The sequence below is a fragment of the Amblyomma maculatum genome, chromosome 9, assembly GCF_055883805.1.
Source record: "Amblyomma maculatum isolate TAMU_Amacu chromosome 9, ASM5588380v1, whole genome shotgun sequence".
Lineage (NCBI taxonomy): Eukaryota > Metazoa > Arthropoda > Arachnida > Ixodida > Ixodidae > Amblyomma > Amblyomma maculatum.
Genome location: NC_139352.1, coordinates 24,213,521 through 24,230,779, shown reverse-complemented (window position 1 = coordinate 24,230,779; position 17,259 = coordinate 24,213,521). Strand labels below are relative to the sequence as shown.

The following is a 17,259-nucleotide window of genomic DNA, read 5'->3' as shown; positions in this document are numbered from 1 at the left end:
GTGAGCAAGGGATCAGCTGCAAGTGCAGACGCATCTAAACCGTCTCCTCTTTTCCGTGCAGGCTTTTGTTGCATGCGGCGGTCTTTTCCATGAAGGCACAGCTGGGCCAGTCACCGTGCACCAACCATCGTGGACTGTATGTACAGGGTCGTCCACTTTAAGTGCGAACACGGCTCCGCGTGGCCGCGCTCCGCGAAGCGCCAGCGGATGCGGCCCGTTCGCGCATCGAAGCAAAGCCACGCAGGCGCACAGGGGCCCGGGGATGGAGCTTCGTGTCGTCTGCTACAGCGCTGGCGCGCACCTCGCTTGCATTGCTGGAAAGCAGACGACACGAAGCTCCTCCCCCGGGCCCCTGTGCGCCTGCGCGGCTTTGCTTCGATGCGCGAACGCGCCGGATCCGCTGGCGCTCCGCGGAGCGCGGCCACGCGGAGCCGTGTTCGCACTTAGAGTGGACGACCCTGTACCTGTATTGCCCATCGTCGATCGTCAAAGCTCAGCGTCAAATGCCAGTGATGTGAACTTATCGGAACTTTTTCGTGCGCGTCATGGTCATGTCAGAGTGACATCGACATCGTTGGATGCATCAAAACATGCCCCCCCCCCCCCCCCCCCCCCCCCCCCAGCGTTTTTCGCCAGTGAGCAAGGGAGCAGCTGCAAGATGCACACGCATCTAAACAGTCTCTTTTTCGTGCAGGTCAGTAATAAGCAATGTCTTGACTGTAAGAGTGACTTGTTATGTTTGGTTGTGCTCCCTTGCTCAGAGGTGCTATGTGAGTGTGTGGCGGGTTCTTTTAACTCATTCTGCCATCTAGTGCTTTTGCTAAGTGGGGACGTAGAGACCAATCCAGGCCCATTGACTGTATCTGAACAGCTGGAAACCATGATCGAAAATCAGAAAATGTCATCTAGTGAGCTAAAATGTGTCAGAGAGAAGTTAGAGGGCCATATATCAGAGTCAAATCGCAGGCTGACTGCCATCGAAGAAAAAAATAGAATTCTTTGCACCAACAGTAAAGGGAGTAGAAGAATGCGAAAGTTCAATTCTGGAGCTACAGGAGCAGAATTCATCACTGTGTAGCAAAGTTGAAGACCTAGAGTACCGCTAACGGCGTAATAACTTGATTATCTTCTTGATCAAGGAAGACATCACAGAAACTTCGAAGAGCCTGAAGAATGCTGGGTTAACAGAAGTGTTTGAAGGAAACTGAACGTATCGGCAGGCAATCTGAGGATAAGAGCCGATCAGTGATAATACGGTTCTCCGACTTTGATGAAAAAATGGACCTCCTTAGGAATGCGAAAAAATTAAACCGTTCCGGGATGTCATTATCTGAAGACTACCCTCTTCGAATTCAAAAAGTACGAAAGCTGCTCTGGTCTACCGTTAAAAAAAGTTGCAATCTCGAAAACAAGGTATACCTAAAACTTGACAAGCTAGTTATCAATAGGAACACGTATGTATGGGACGAGGAAAGAAAAGAAAGACGAATGCTTGCTACATCGAATGAACATAAAGATAATTCTGGTGGCCAAACTGGTGATAGTGACAGTGCTGCCTCATCGTCGCGACGTGCAGTCACTCGACGTCAGAAACGAAAGAATTATAAATGACGGGCCGATAAGAGCAGACCTTGCAAATAATTTCTCTCAGCGCACAAAGCATCGCAAATAAGACAGCTGAATTCGAAGCGCTCCTTTACGAACTGAACCCTCACGTTGCGTTTGTGACAGAAACCTGGCTACATTCTGACATCCTTGACGATGTAATTGTTCCCCCCGCCTACAGAATTTTGCGACGCGCGGAGGAGGAGTCACGATAGTACTTAAGGAAAGTTTACCTGTTGTACTTCTGCCTGTGATTCCCAATCATGAAAGTCTGTTTTGTAAGTTTGATTTCTGTGGCAACACTATTGTATTGGGTGTAGCATATCAACCTCCTAATGCGGATGTCGCTTTTCTCGAAAACCTGTGCGATTACGTTCAACGCTTTCGTGGCGACCGAGTGAAGTTTATTTTAGCTGGTGACATTAACTTGCCTGATATCGATTGGTCTAGCAAGGATGCTATGGGTGCCAATTCTGGTCATTCTGAGCTCCTTTTGCATATTGCCTTTATGTGTAATCTGACGCTGATTGTTGAGAGACTGGCCAGAATATATACCTCTGTATCCCGCATTCTTGATTTAGTGTTCAGTAGCCATGCCCTTATTTGTATTTCTGTTGTTTTGAAAAGTGTATCTGACCATAATCTCGTTTCGCGTGCTTTTTGACTGTCAGCATGTGTTGAATCTGAAAAAAGACCCATTGTCGTGAAAAATTTTATTAGAGCTGATGTGGGAATCTTGGATTTTCTAAAGACTCATTTTGACAGTTTCAAGGCTGAGAAGAATGTCAATATATTATGGTGTATGTTTAAAAAACTATGCCTTGATTGCTTGACAATGTATGTCCCACATATTGTGAGGAAAAAGAAACATAACCCATGCATTACAAGGGACATATTCTACACTAAACGTACATTAAAGCCGACACGGCGTTCTAGTACATGGATTGAGGCAATTGTGATCATGCTGGGCAACATATTAAGAAGTATTATCAAGCAAGCCTGGTATTCATTTTTTTACTAATACGCTTGGTCGTTTTCTCAGAGAAGCTCCAGAAAAGTTCTGGCGTTCCATAAATTGCACAAAACAACGCAATATGTCAATAACAGTGAATGGTTCACCTGTCACAGGACCAAAAAACATTGCTAAGGTATTCAACGAGTATTTTAAATCGGTGTATGCTGATAAAAACTCGAGTTTTCCTTCTAAGTCAGACGACTATTCCTCTTTAATGCCAGATGTTGTCTCCCGCGAAGGTATGTTTAACCCGCTTTTGAAACTTGACGTCAAAAAGTTCAGTGGGCCTGATAGCATTCCACCAGCTTTTCTTCGCCGCTATGCAGAATGGTTGTCCCAATATCTCTTTGTTATCTTCAATGCCTGTTTGACTCGGTGCGCAGTACCGTCAGAATGAGAAACTGCACGTGTCGTACCAATCTTTGGAGGAAACGAGCCAATTTGTGCATCTAATTATCGCCCAATTTCTTTGCTCTCAATCAGTAGCAAAATGTTTGAACATGTGATTTGCCGTGCCTTGACAGAATTTTCGAGATCCAGCAATTTTCTTTCTAATGAACATGGGTTTAGGCATGGCTTATCAACCGTCTCACAGCTGATTACCACTTGTCATAATTTTTTTTTATCCCAGTTATTAACAAACTACAAATGGACGCTGTTTTCCTAGATTTCGCGAAAGCCTTTGTTAAGGTTCCCCACACTAAACTCGTAGAAAAACTTAACATTGCCGGAATCAATCCTAATATTATTGACCTTATTAAAGCCTACCTAGAAGACAGATTTCAATACGTTAATGCTAACAATGAGTACTCTGATCCACTACTGGTTTCATCTGGTGTCCCACAAACATCTGTTCTAGAACCTATTTTATTTCTGATCTATGTAAACGACTTAACGAATATAGTTGACCCAGAGGTTAGAGTTAAATTATTTGCTGATGACTGCTTCTATACTTTACAATTAACTCCACAGCGGACCAAATTAAGCTTAACAGTAATCTTCAGAAATCTAATTGGTGCACCCAATGGGGCATGTTTCTTAACATTAATAAATGCTTGGTCCACTGAGTTTGTAGAAAGAAAACTGTCCTGATACATCTATATGTATAGCTGGCGTAAATCTTCCGGAATCCGCGTCTGTAAAATACCTTGGCGTCCAGATAAGTAATCATCTAGGTTGGAACGCCTACATCGATGTTATTTGCGGGAAAGCTCTGAAGACTATCTGGTGTTTGCGGCGTAAAGTGTCAAAGGCTCCAACAAACGTGAAATTGGCAGCGTACAAGGCTTTGGTGCGTCCTCGTCTCGAATATGCATGTTGTCTATGGGACCCTTACACAGCCAAGAATATTTCGAAATTAGAAAGAGCGCAAAGGATCGAAGCCAGCTTCATCTAACAGATTCAAGCGCATAGATAGTGCTTCAGACAGGATCAACTCCCTAGGTTTAGAATCCCTTCAGGCAAGGCGCACTGAAGCAAGGTTGACATTTTTGTGCCTAATATACAACAATCTGATTACAATTAACTCCCATGATTACACTACTCCTGTTTCGCGCGCAAGTACGTGTTTTAATCATGGAAAAATGCTAGAAGAATTCCGAGCATACTCTAATACAGTTAAGCATTCTTTCTTTTTGTGAAAACAATTGCAGAGTGAAATGATCTGCCGATGTGTGTAGTGAACAGCCCGAATGTGGAAATGTTTATTGATAGCTTGGGAGCCTCTCACATGTGAAACCTTGTTTGTTTTTTGCATCATCTGTTTCCCCTTCCATGAAGCTCGTGTAACTTTGTTGTACTTTTTTAATTGTATCTTTGCTTTTGGAGTCAAACGACTCCGCAGTATTACTAAATAAATAATAAAAAAATTAAAAAGTCGTACTGTCTCTTAGCACTCGTGCGACTGTTAAATTGGCGCGGGAAAGAATTTGTTTCGCGCAGCAAATTTTCGATCTGCTTTTTGCGTTACTTTCCTTGAACTTATCGGTGAATATCAATTTAAAACAGCAAGAAATATTGAAGTGGGAAGATTTTCTGGGAGGACGCTTGCAAGGGAGACAGCACACCGCACTGGGGAAGTTGCTTGCAGCACCCTCAACAAAGGAAAACATCGTCTCTCTCTGCACGAGAAACTAAGATAAAAACGCTCACACTATTTTTTTGTTTTGTTCCTACCCCCGCGTGTGTGGCTCGCGTTCAATCTGTACCCCGACTGCGTTCTTGTTTCTGGTCGGATATGCGTCCAATGAAACCCTGAATCTCTGTAGGAGAGAACGGGTTGCACACTGAAACTAATTGGTGATATTTTGAGGTTCGTACGGAGGCATGGTGATCATTTCATTTTACACGACAACTGGTATATTTTATAAATTTATTTTATTCTTTGTCGTGAAGGAAATAAGCATTCTTGAGAATAAAAGCAGCGCCAATGAATCAGGTTTATACGAATTGATCGAATATCGCATGCAGGATTACATCTGCGAGGATGTTGTTTCCTGTTTTCGTCTTTTTTGCTTTCTCCGAGGAGATTAGAAGAGAAGGCCGCTTGAAAAGGTTTATACACATGACATTTTCAGCTGAAAAAAAAAAAAAGGGCGTATTTATGAGCATGCATTATACGTTTTCCGCGAGAGTGTCACATTGTTCGGTTTTACCGGAAGATTCCGTTGCACAGAACGCGAACTCGAAGCCTCATAATGAATGGGAGCCGTCTGAGATGTTCAACACGTGTAAAATAATGTTTCACACCAAACAAAGAGAACCTTTCTGCAATATGGCTGTAAGGGCTACCTCCATATTTCATTCACTGTTGGCAGTGTCTTTTATGGAGTATCGCGTTCTTTTATATCATTCATGTATGCAAAACCGCAAGAAAATAAACACTAAAAGCGTAAGTCCTGTTTGAAGCTCCAATTAAATGCTGGTTCTAGCACGAACGAGCATGATGGACAGATAAGGAACCACAATGAACCGACCTTGGCTATTAATTCTGAGCAAATGCTGCGAGCGCTTCAGACACTAGATTACGGCATATTAATGAAGCAGAGATTGCATGTTGCTATATTCGTGCCCCTTTTTTTTTTTTGCGCCGTTTTGTCTGCTCTTAAACGCAGTCATTAGGTACCCGTGAACTTGCTCACAATTATTGCCCGAATTTATTTTTTTTTTCTCTTTAGAATAACTATGAAGCTCCAAGGGCTATGAAAGTTAGCCACGTGCACCAAGCGACGATTAGTGGCCTGTGTGGCTTCAAACTGTAAAACTTAATATCTAAGTATGCAGTACGCCATGGTGCGTACGCGCTCGTAATTTCTTATTCTTATAGTCAAGTGCGTGACACGTGTAATTACGCTTCCTCTTCATTTCCTCCGCTTTCAAACCCTATGCTTTTGCTGCCTAAAATGTTAAGGTCACGTGCCGTTCTTGGTGTACTTTCTTTTTATTCAAGAGGCGATCCTTCTTTTCGAGGAATGTTAATTTTTGTCAGCCTTCTCCTGATCCAAGCCTGTTGGTACCTACCGTCGTTCGCAAACCTGTGGTTGCGTGCTAGCGGGTCCGTGTAAGAGTGCGAACGAGCGAGAGCACGTGCTTTCATGTAGGCGAGGTCACGCGCAACGCAGCAAATATTTTCTACATATCGAGCTGCCAGCATCAGCCCTTGCAACCGCTGACAACCATCGCTTTCTTTTCGTATATCATGCTTCCTATGTTTCTTCTTAATGTATTTTTGAAGAGACACCTGTTAAAGGCACGTTTCTTGAAACTACGGCATCGGCCTAACATTAAGCCCCGGTGATTAGTGAGCACGTAGTGAGGTTGGGAAGCAGTTTAGCGCTCATGGCAGCGAGCGGCGCATCTCGCAGGTCGACATGCACGCACTCGCGGCACGCATCGCTTCATTGGGAAGCACTGTAGCAATATGGGCATGCTTGGCGAAAGCATTTGCAAAATCCAAGAATTCGGCTTGTAATATTTCTGCAAAATTATGTATGATGAAATAATATAGCCACTACCGTTTGCATGATATAAAGATCCTGGAGATATAGTTCTCCAAAGTGATTAATCAGCTGCTTGTATGTTGTTTTAGAATTCGTTTGACAGATGTTTAAGTCACTTTTTCAACGTCTCCTGCTTTTTACACTGGCGTTGATGCAACAGGTGCGAACAACATATAGACAGTAATATTACGCCATATCATACTTCGAATTTTATCGTTCGATTAACGACGACTTTCAATAAAGTTCATGGTTGTTGTGGACGGTAGAGCAAACGCGCCTATCCTTCCGTACTAGGAGGGTAGGCAAGTGTTTTTACATGTCTTAATATCATGATTTACGGTTCCAAAGAGCAACCTACACATAAATGATATTTTTACAAGCAAAAAACCTGTATGGCATCTATATTGTTTGTATGTGCGTCACTGAGTGCTTGCTAGGTCAATAAGTGTCCCTTAAAAATGCACTTTAAATTTGTGGAATTTTATAGAAAATAAAATTCTCTTAGAGAAAATATATTGGAACCTACTTTACGTTTTAACAGAAGAATTATTACAAATATTTTTACTATTCTTTCCAATTATGCAGCTTTACCTCATTGTGAAGATGCATTGAAATTCTGTTGTAAGGTACTTTGTGCAGAAACCTTACCCGTACGCAAAACATGCGGTGCACCCACATTTTCAGAGGTGCTTCGGCGGTTTTAATCACTGCAATCACGACGAACTGCGCAAGAGAGGTATATTTAAGATATGTTTAACTATTCACCCCTATAATCAGTGGTTAATCGGACGTGCAACAAGATCACACAGTAGGGTGAAAAAGATACTTTTTGTAAGTGCTGTCTTTTTTTTTTTTTTCCCCGAGACCAGTTGAAATACGTCTCTAATGAGTGCACACGACATCAAGGATAAAAATATGGTGTGCAGCAGTTCCCTGCTCTGGGGAATAGGGTTGAAAGGACACGATTCCTGCACGAAAATAATAAAAAGCTAATACAATTTCCGAAGAGTTGCTCACCTCATTCAATGCCATCAACAAAACAAAACAAAACAAAAAAAGCTGCGTTGTTTAGACATTGACGCTCTTTCTGTTTCGAGATAATAATAATAATTTATTACTATTATTATTATCTCGAAACAGAAAGAGCGTCAATGTCTAAACAACGCAGCTTTTTTTGTTTTGTTTTGTTTTGTTGATGGCATTGAATGAGGTGAGCAACTCTTCGGAAATTGTATTAGCTTTTTATTATTTTCGTGCAGGAATCGTGTCCTTTCAACCCTATTCCCCAGAGCAGGGAACTGCTGCACACCATATTTTTATCCTTGATGTCGTGTGCACTCATTAGAGACGTATTTCAACTGGTCTCGGGAAAAAAACAGCACTTACAAAAAGTATCTTAAAGTTGGCCAAACTTAGCCGTAGCCCAAGGGCTTCGGCAGGGTTTTGTCGTGAAGAAGGGAGGATGGGGCAAGCGCGTTGCAGTGCAGTGCTGAGGGAGGTATTCTAAGCTTGTTGAAGAGGGAGCTTGGGTGGATTGGGAGGAAAGCCAAGGGCTGGTGTGGCTGTTGTGAATACGGGGGGAAGATGGAAGGGAGAGCGGGGAGCGTTTGCCGACGCACACACCGTATGCTGCAGCAGCAAACCGGAACTGTGTGCCTGAATGATCGCAAAGGCATTGTTAAGCCCGATTTCTTTTTTCGCAAGCGAGTAAGGCCGAAGGCCAAATGATGAAACCCCCAACGTTGCGGTCACTGCACGCGGGTTTACTGTGAACGGTACCCTCATCACGTTTTCGCTTTTTCCACATTTTTTTTAGGCTTACTTCCCGAGGGCACTCGTTAGCATGAGTCACGAGCGATGTCAGGCGCATTGTCTGCGCTACAGGACAGTTGAGAACGTCTCCAAATTTCAATTTCGGAGGGTTAGAGTAAAAAAAAAAATGGAGGAATATATGAGAAAAGTGAAGGGCACCCCCGGATGTCCGCAGCCGTCATTACAAGCCAGTTTCAGTAAATCTGAATGTAGCAGCGCCCTGATTATTAGGAGTAAAGTTGTGGCAGCGTCCAGCATTCTAAAAAAACTTCACACATTCTGCAGTGTCTATGTTTTAAGGTTAAGAAAGTGCTCGCACGCCAAGAAAATATGTATAACGGAACATTAGTCCTTCAAGAAGTTAGTCTAGTGCAAGTCGTGATTATATGAATAGGGCAAGAAAAAGATCTACTATTAGTTTTAATGGAACATAACACACGCAGAGAACAAAGAAGTTTAGAGGAAAATCTACTATATTAAAGATGAGAAAAAAGTTCCAAGTATAAGCATTATGAAGACCAATACGTTAAATATATGTTAGATTGGAATAGTGATGAATTACCTCAGGTGCATTCGATTATTAGACACCACGCTCTGGGGATATCGCATGAAAGTTACTGATGTTTCCATGAAGAAGAAAACTCAGAAGGCCGGATATAAAACTTTTCCACATACTGGAAGAGCCGTAAGGACTGACCGAAGCTGCGGAGTCCGACATGATAGCGATCCCTTCTACATGGCGAGAAATGTATACATATATATTGCTTGAGGCTATAATATTGACATATATGTACCCTAAACTAAAAACAGCAAGCGAAAAGGTTTCTTAGTTATACTGAGGACAACACAGAAACAATGGATGGGGAAACTAAAGGTGTAACTTCAAGAAAAAGGTAGAAGCGTGCTGATTAGGATAGGGAACAAGCATGGGCTAACCAAAATTCTTGTCATAATCAAGGAAGAAAGTGGGCATGGGCGGGATACGTAATAAGGAGGCAGGATAAACGATAGTGGCTAAGACTAAGACTTTGGTTTACAAGAGAAGGAAAGTGTTGCAGAGGGCGCAAGAAAATTAGTTGGCGGGAGGAAGTAAAGAAGTTTACGAGGGTACACAGGACGCAAATAGGAGAGGACCGGGCTAATTGGAAGTATACAAAACAAGCATTTGCCCTGAAACGAGCACAATACATTTGACAATTATGATGACCATGATGACTGTAATGTATTGCTTTCATGCATAAGGTTTATTTTCTACTTAATCTTTCTTCACGTAAAACGCTTCACACTTATCGACAAGAGCCCGCAATCGGAGCTAAATAAATGCATACGACATTACGAAGTGAAGCTTTTAGTCTTACTTCAACAGGGCTGAGTGCTATCATGCACGCTACTAAGATGACACGCCCTATTCGGCACCAAGTTTTCCCAGTAGAGTGCCGCTTTACGTCTAGCAAAGCAACAGCTGGCATTTTATCTTGCACTTCGCCCCAGATCATGACAGCAAAATATGACGCTTTACATTGCAAATTCTCTACACGCTAAGCAATATCAGACCATAAACATTAATTTGGGTCTCTCTACTACGCTTCATTCTTTTTTCTGTCTTTCATTCCTCCAACCATCTCTTCCGAGACTCCCATGTTAAGGTGTACTACTAAAAATTAGAAGTCATGTGCCCAATATTTCTCCCTATCGAGACTATTTTTCTTGTTTCCGTGCTTTTAACTAAGCTTAGGGCGCAGCTGCCTGCGGTGTTCCCATTTTCATGTCAGTGAACAATGGCCACATGTCCGGCCTTCTGATTGGGCTCCATGACGTGGAGCAAGATTACAGCGTTTATAGAAATCCCTAGATTCCTTGCAAATACAGTGATTTTTCACAAAGCAGCTAAAACGCCAAAGCCGGAGATAAATTTCATGCGCTGGCATTACTGATGCTGGTACGTGGCCTTGATTCTAGAAGGCAACCAAAGAGTTCACATATGGCGACAAAGAAAGGCACCTGTTAACAAATTAAACGTTTTGTATATGAGGAACCAGGGATTAGAACCAACGAACAAGCTTTTCGAAAGAGCAATCCAGACTATGAGACGTCGTACTGGACGACTCCGAAAATTTCAACCACTTTGGATTTTTAACGTTCATTGCTGTCGCATAGCACACAGCCGCCTAGCTTTTCCGCCCTAGGAAAACCGGCCGCCGAGGCCGGATATCGATTCCGCATCTTTGAGCACAGTAGTCGAGCGCCATAACCACTGCATAATGTTAGAAAAGTAATTATTTACTGACAGTCTTAAGATATTCACCGCCGTGAAGAAAGAAGCAAGAAGTTTGCAGAGCTTAAAGGCGCGTTACATAAAATTGCCTTGCTTAGTATGTATAAGATACACTGAGTAAATAAATCTCCTTCCGTAATGTTCCACATTCTTGGACAAAAAAAGTGACGACGCTCTAGAAAATATACTATTGGGTGCAACCGTCCAGACAGAAAGCCTTTTAAGCTTTCTGTTAAAAAATGTGGTGTTCTCCATGTAGGACACTAGACATACATGTCTTAAACAGTATCTCGTCATTTCTCGAAATTACTATTAAAATCTTTTCAAAAATTTTTAGCTAGCCGCGGATTGCGAAAGCTCCGCCTTTAGGGATAAGACGCATTCGCCTTAATCGCTCACCTCTCCGAGTCTTGTTGCGGATGCTTCCTCTCGTACGCACTTTGCTAATGAATTAATCAATACCACCATCCTTTGTGTCTTCGTTGTATCACACACACTAAATAGAGTGCAGAAATGAGCAACAAAAGTTTGCATGAAAAACTGGAAAATTCCATTTCAGTTTCACCTTACTGTCACAAAGAAAAAACACGAGTTGGCAGAGCCTACCTTGTCATGTGGTCTCCTGACGCTAGGGAATCTGCCCACCATTCAGTATCAGGCCTTATCTCCCAACTACCAACTGTCAGAGCCAAGTCCGGACTTTTTGCTCACAACGCCGATGACGCCAGATTTTCTACATTGTAGGACCTTTTTCCTCTTATCACCATATAAGATTACATTGCAACTGTATTCTTTGCGATGGGTCTTTACGCCAAATGCTATAGGAAATATTGGTCACTGAAGTACTAATTTCGGGACTCTTATAATTTTCTTTTCTTTTTCTGCAAATGAATGGCAGGGAACACGAGGCTTAACTGCTGCTTTAATCAAATGAGCAGCAAATTACTTATTTGTCTCCTATGTAGCACCATCACAACAAAGCTTTCAGCTGAAAGTGATAGAACGAAAATAAACGTTTCACTACTAGACCGAAAAAACAATCCTCCGATTCCCAGTTTGTTACACAGTTCCATTCCTCATGCAAACATATATCACCCTTAGACCAGCCGCAAAGTCGTTTCGCTTCGTTTCATTCGTTTTATTCTTTTTCCAAAATGCACAAGAAATAATAACTCGCAGTGTAAAACTGCAATACAATAAAAAATACAAATATATATTTCTGTATGGTACCGCTCCTCAAGATTAATGCTTTTCGCACTGAACAACGCTCTGCACTAGCGCTTTCTCAGAATAATGTAGACTAATGATCCTAGCAAATTGTATGTATCAGCTGCAGCTGTCATTTATATAGACGCTATGGTTCATGTTCCGCAAGCGATAATTGAGAACCTGTCAAAACCAGATATATAGGAAAGCCCACTCCTTCGATGCTTTTCCAGTCTGTAATGAGCTGTGGTTCATGTATACTAGTTCCGCGCACCGTACACAAGAAGTTCCAGGGATCATTCGTAATGCGACCCTAAAACTCTCAGCGCTTTGATGCAACTCGTCCGACGTAATAAGCTCCCTCACGATAACTTCAGCGTTTTTCACAGGTTATACTATATTAATGATTTGAAGAGCCTGACCACCAACCATTCATTTTATGCTTCTTTTTTTTTTTTCGTATCGCGGAGGGAGGAAGAAGCGCTTGCAAAAATTACATTCCCTTCTAGTACAAGACAGTATATTTCGGTTTCAGTTAGTGGCTGAATCCTCATCTTTTTTCATGCCGCTTTAAACACCATGAGGATAATTTTTGTCTTAGGCCATAAATCATTATTAGCAATAATACATGCTTCTCGTACAGGTCCTCCGACAGCCTCCTATATAACATGTACGTTTCTTCTGTACCTAACTCTGTTCACTGCTAATCCGGTCGCTAAGACCGACCTCACTGTCATATGGAAGGAAGTCAATTCTGTGTTCTAAAAGAAACTATATCAATATATGCGCCAGGGCTTTCTGCGAGAGCTATATAGAAACAAGCGATTATTGTCAGTATTCGGTTTATTTGAAACTCCGGTACAAGATGTTCACTTCGTACCTGAGCTTATTAATTTATCAGATCTAGTTATTATATGGATATTGTGCTTGATAATCTCTGTTGCAAAAGCAGCTACATTTTTGTACTCTCTAGGAGATGGCACTCTCAGGCAAGTCTAATTAGTTTGACGACTTAAGAACTTTATTTGGGTACTTGGAAGAAGTGAAGTGCAAAATCTTCAGCATATAGTCAGTTATCTGGCCTTCCAGCTGCATCAATTAATAAACGTCGAATTATCTGGAACAAAACGAACTGCTGCCCTAAAAGACTGCGTGATCCTATATCGCAGATCGCTCCACTATGATCCCGACAGGAGGCAAATGTAATGTTACTAGCAACCCTGTATATCAGCGAATATCCTAATAAAATAATGTTCGCCACTTGCACACGTTTAAAGCATGAAAGATATCGTCAAAATAGTATGGTGTGACTAGCTTTTATTCACTATTATTGAATCTAAAAAACGAACTTGGGGAATGTTTGAGATTAAACCGACAGATTGCATTTATATTACTCCTGCCTGCAATTTCGCAAATCCAAAGAGCGTCACTAACACTAAATAGCCTTATTTTGTTACCGCTGTTGAGCACGATGATTCATAGCAAACGAAGATTGGTTTCGTAAGACACAGCAACATATACGCATCGCTAAACGGCTCAGAAGCGTGTGAGACGCCTCCTGAATTGCTGAGAAATGAAGTGAATTTGCCGAAACCTGAGCGCCGTATGCACCCGCTACAATCCTCTGAACCAAGGTTACGGCCCCATCAGCTTTGACTGGTGCCCGAACCCAGTTCTCGTCAACCACATATGACCGAAAATCACATCACAGAGATGCTCGTCTTGTAATGAAAGGAGATGGCTCGATCACATAATATGGGAATTTGAGAAGTCACCAGGTAGAGCTAAAACATTACAAAAAGACACCTGGGAGAAACTACTGCGAAGGTCGGGCCCTAGAGCCCAATAACAAAATGTTTAACTGGCCGAAGAGGCCACCAGCACCCAAGAACTACCGTCCTGCACCTAAGCATGGCCCCACCGTCAGGGCCTAACTCGTGAAGAAAGGGTATCAATTCTGTTAGACAAATAAAAGTTATTTCTCTTTACGAGTTTTTTTTTTTTTTTTAGATCTACTTACTACCTTTTTCCGTAGTTTCTTCGGGGACACCAATCGAAACGCACAACCAGACCGACCAAGCCAGCAACGAATATTTTTATCCACACATATTGACGGGACGAGAGTGCGACGAACAAACAGGACAAAAATTAAACCCAAACTGTCAAAAGTCACAAGGTCTGTGGGTGAGAAGAGCCGGTACAGACGTTCCAGGTGGTCAGTGTGTGCAGGGTCACGGATGTAGAGCCTAGGTAAGCCCATCTCAATGCTAGGCCACTGGATGGGGCCCAGTAGAGGCAAGTGGCCTCTTGTTGCCGTTCAACGGCTAATGTCGCGGCTTAGCCCAGCACGGCGCAGAACGCACGTGCCGACGGTAAGCTACAATTCGGTAATGAATCGGCTGCTCCCTGGTCCGGTCACCCGGGACAGTAAAAGGGCCAGCGTTAGCTCAAATCATGGAGCGCGGGAATAATAGGACCACGCACGGTTTTTAAATCTCGCTGGAAACACAGACGGTCATAGATTTAGCACGTACGTATTCAAACATATTGTCTGCAGTCTTGGTGCAAGTGGGCGGTGGCGGTCTTGCTTACGGCGTGTTTAATCCGGCTGAACCTGCGTTACTGAACGGAAGCTCGATTAATCATATCCAGGAAGATTTTGGTGTGGTTTAAGTCATCCGTGGCTGTCAGTGAACGACCAAGGAAACGCAGCTGAAGCACTGGTTTTAGTGCTTCTCAAGGACGCTGTAGCGGGGCTAGATGACATGAAGGGCATTTTGAACGGGTAGGTCGCAGGAGCGAGTTAGATGAGTAGCGGTGACGGTAGATAGAAAGGCCTGGTAAGGAACTGGGAGGCTGTGTGGCATTGTGTCGGGTAAAATTGTACAACTGTGGAGATATGTACCGGTACGAATAATGTTTTTCAGGTGCACGAAGAAGAAATAGAAGCTAAGTAGAGGGAGAACGGAGTGCTGCGGTCTATGCGTGGTGCACCCCAAACCAAATCCTGGCATCTATTATGTTCACGAATGACACAATAAAGCTAACGTCCTTAACTCACGGGCGAGGTTCTGACCAGTGGCAGTCGTTGGATGGAATGCCATACAGCAGACTGTTCGTAGGGATGGCTTACGCACGCGACCACAAAAAGTGGCAGATGCGGCGGAATCTACCATCTCGAGCCTCTCCTTTCAGATGGTAGAGGGAGGGGGTGAGATTAGAATCAGCCTTCGAAGAACCTTGCATTCGGAGTAAGACGCGTTAGCCCGATGTAACGCAGGTACGCCCGTGCGGCTTGGCTAAGCGGGGTTTTATATCCATGACGGGGGCCATTAATGCAACGTACCAAAGCTACTCAGTCTATGAGAGGTACCGTATTTCAACCAGCTTCCAATTTGCGAGAGCCTCCACCAATTTCGGTCATCTGCAGTTCAATAACGCGCACTGACATCGCACAGTACATGGGCGCCTTGATATTCTCCTTCATCCAAAAGCGGCCGCCACAGCTGGAATTTGATTCTGCGTCCTTGGATTCCGCGCTTGAGAGGCCTAAACGCAGAGCTATCATGGCGGATGGGGAGTTTTGTATATTAGAAGCCATTTTTAATCCATTAGTACAGAATTTTGTGTTCTCATTACTTCAGCACTGCTTTTGGAAACAATTTTCAAATCTTCCTGAAGGACCCTACGGGGTAGATGCGTTCACGTTTTAGCCGCGTCTAGTCTCCACGAGGTTCCAGTGATTAGTCCCCGGAAAGGCCTCACCTTTTTGTCTTTGTAGGTGCCCTTTACTAATTTCTCAGAATTGTAAACAACTGTTTTCTGAACGATGCGTGTACTACTGATTAAATGAGAAGCTAGTGAAAACCATATAAAGCCTTTTACGAGCTTTAAGAGATATAAAGCGCTGAGCGCAGCTTTTCACAGCCCTACCTGGAAAATAAAGTATCAACCCTTAAGTTCTGAGCTGTATCTGATCTTTAGAGTTACTAAATATGTTTGCAGTTCGCGAAATCCTCGAGATATTGCATATATACCGCGACTGCTCGTCCTATACACATCTATCTAGTCTAGGACAGTGAAATGGTTCTGTTGGGTACTTCTCTAGTTTTTTTTTTTCGTTTTTGACGCTCTTCAAATTAACACTGCAAACGTTTTAAGCTTATTTTTGATGGCTCTCACAATATAGCACATCAAGGTGCGTCTCCTTTCTGTGGCTAAAATTGGTTCACTTTCATTTCTGTTCGCAATTAAACGTTTTCAACAACCACATGAGAAATAATTTACAGTATCAGGTTCATGAATTTTTGTCTTCGCTCAATAATCCCTAAGCCTGTATTTCATTTTTTTTTTATATTTATCGCCACTGTCGTGTTATTTCAGCACCCTAATATTCCAAGACATCAAACAACGGCACAATTTCAGTAGCACAGGCACACATTGAACTAAATGTTCCCTTCCGACCAATTATTCCTGTCCAGCCTAAGCTAGCTGCAGTGTTAAACAGGTTATAAACTCAAACGTGTAGTCGCTGTGCCTCGTGAATTCTTTATTGATAAATTTAACCAACCTAGATTCCTCTATTAAACCTTGTATGTAGGTTTTATCTACCGCATCCAAGACATGAATTACATCCTCTCCTCCTGCGCCGTCTAGACGGTGTCGACACGATGTCTAGACGTGATGTTTTCTGCACTACTCCACATTTAAGCACTTCAGTCTAAGCTGCCCAGAACTCTATCCATAGTTTCTTCCGCTCGTTGAAACTGTGATTAACATTATCTAACTACATGGAAATATGTTTTATTATTTTCTGGCCAACCTGGAAGTTCCTACTCCTCAACTTTCTTGTGAAGCGCGGTAGTGCTCCACAAGTTAAAACCTAAGTGGATTTTGCTGTTCCGTCTTTCTGTTTTAGTTGAAACCGTCAGCGCTCATCTAGATTATATATCATAAAATGTGTATCTTTTGGAGGAAATATTTAAAGCTAAAAAGAGTACTTTTTGCAAGAGCGGCGCAGTTCTCCGGTGATATTTATTCCACAAACACCATCTATGATTCCTTATGAAGTGCATTGATTACAAAAGTTGCACTTCGCTTTCTTTTTCCAGAAAAAGAAATGCCTTTGATTGTTTCACTTCCCTGTTTTTATCTAGAACCGGCCGTTGCATGGAGCAATATTGCTTGAAAGTTTCGTAAGCGGGAACGCGTTCATCTTTCAACGACAGTTGAAGTGTTCTAAACTTCAAAATTTTCTCGGCTTTAACTGAAACACTGCGTACGCTCCAAAATCACGGATTATAGCTTAGCATAACTGGGTGCTGAATCTCGACATTTGCTGCAATAAA

General features: G+C 42.7%; 1 protein-coding gene across 2 annotated transcripts in view; it reads left to right on the top strand.

The window, feature by feature from the left end:
* The window catches only part of LOC146178597 (uncharacterized), a 75,709-nt gene that overhangs the window by 48,790 nt on the left and 9,660 nt on the right, over positions 1-17,259 (top strand). The window contains exon 2 of one of the 2 annotated variants that reach the window (XR_014700875.1): positions 62-166. The exons of the other annotated variant lie outside the window; for it this stretch is intronic. The gene's annotated coding sequence lies outside the window, so the exon portion shown is untranslated. Of the gene's footprint in view, positions 1-61; positions 167-17,259 lie in introns of those variants that run through there. 2 annotated transcript variants of the gene reach the window in all.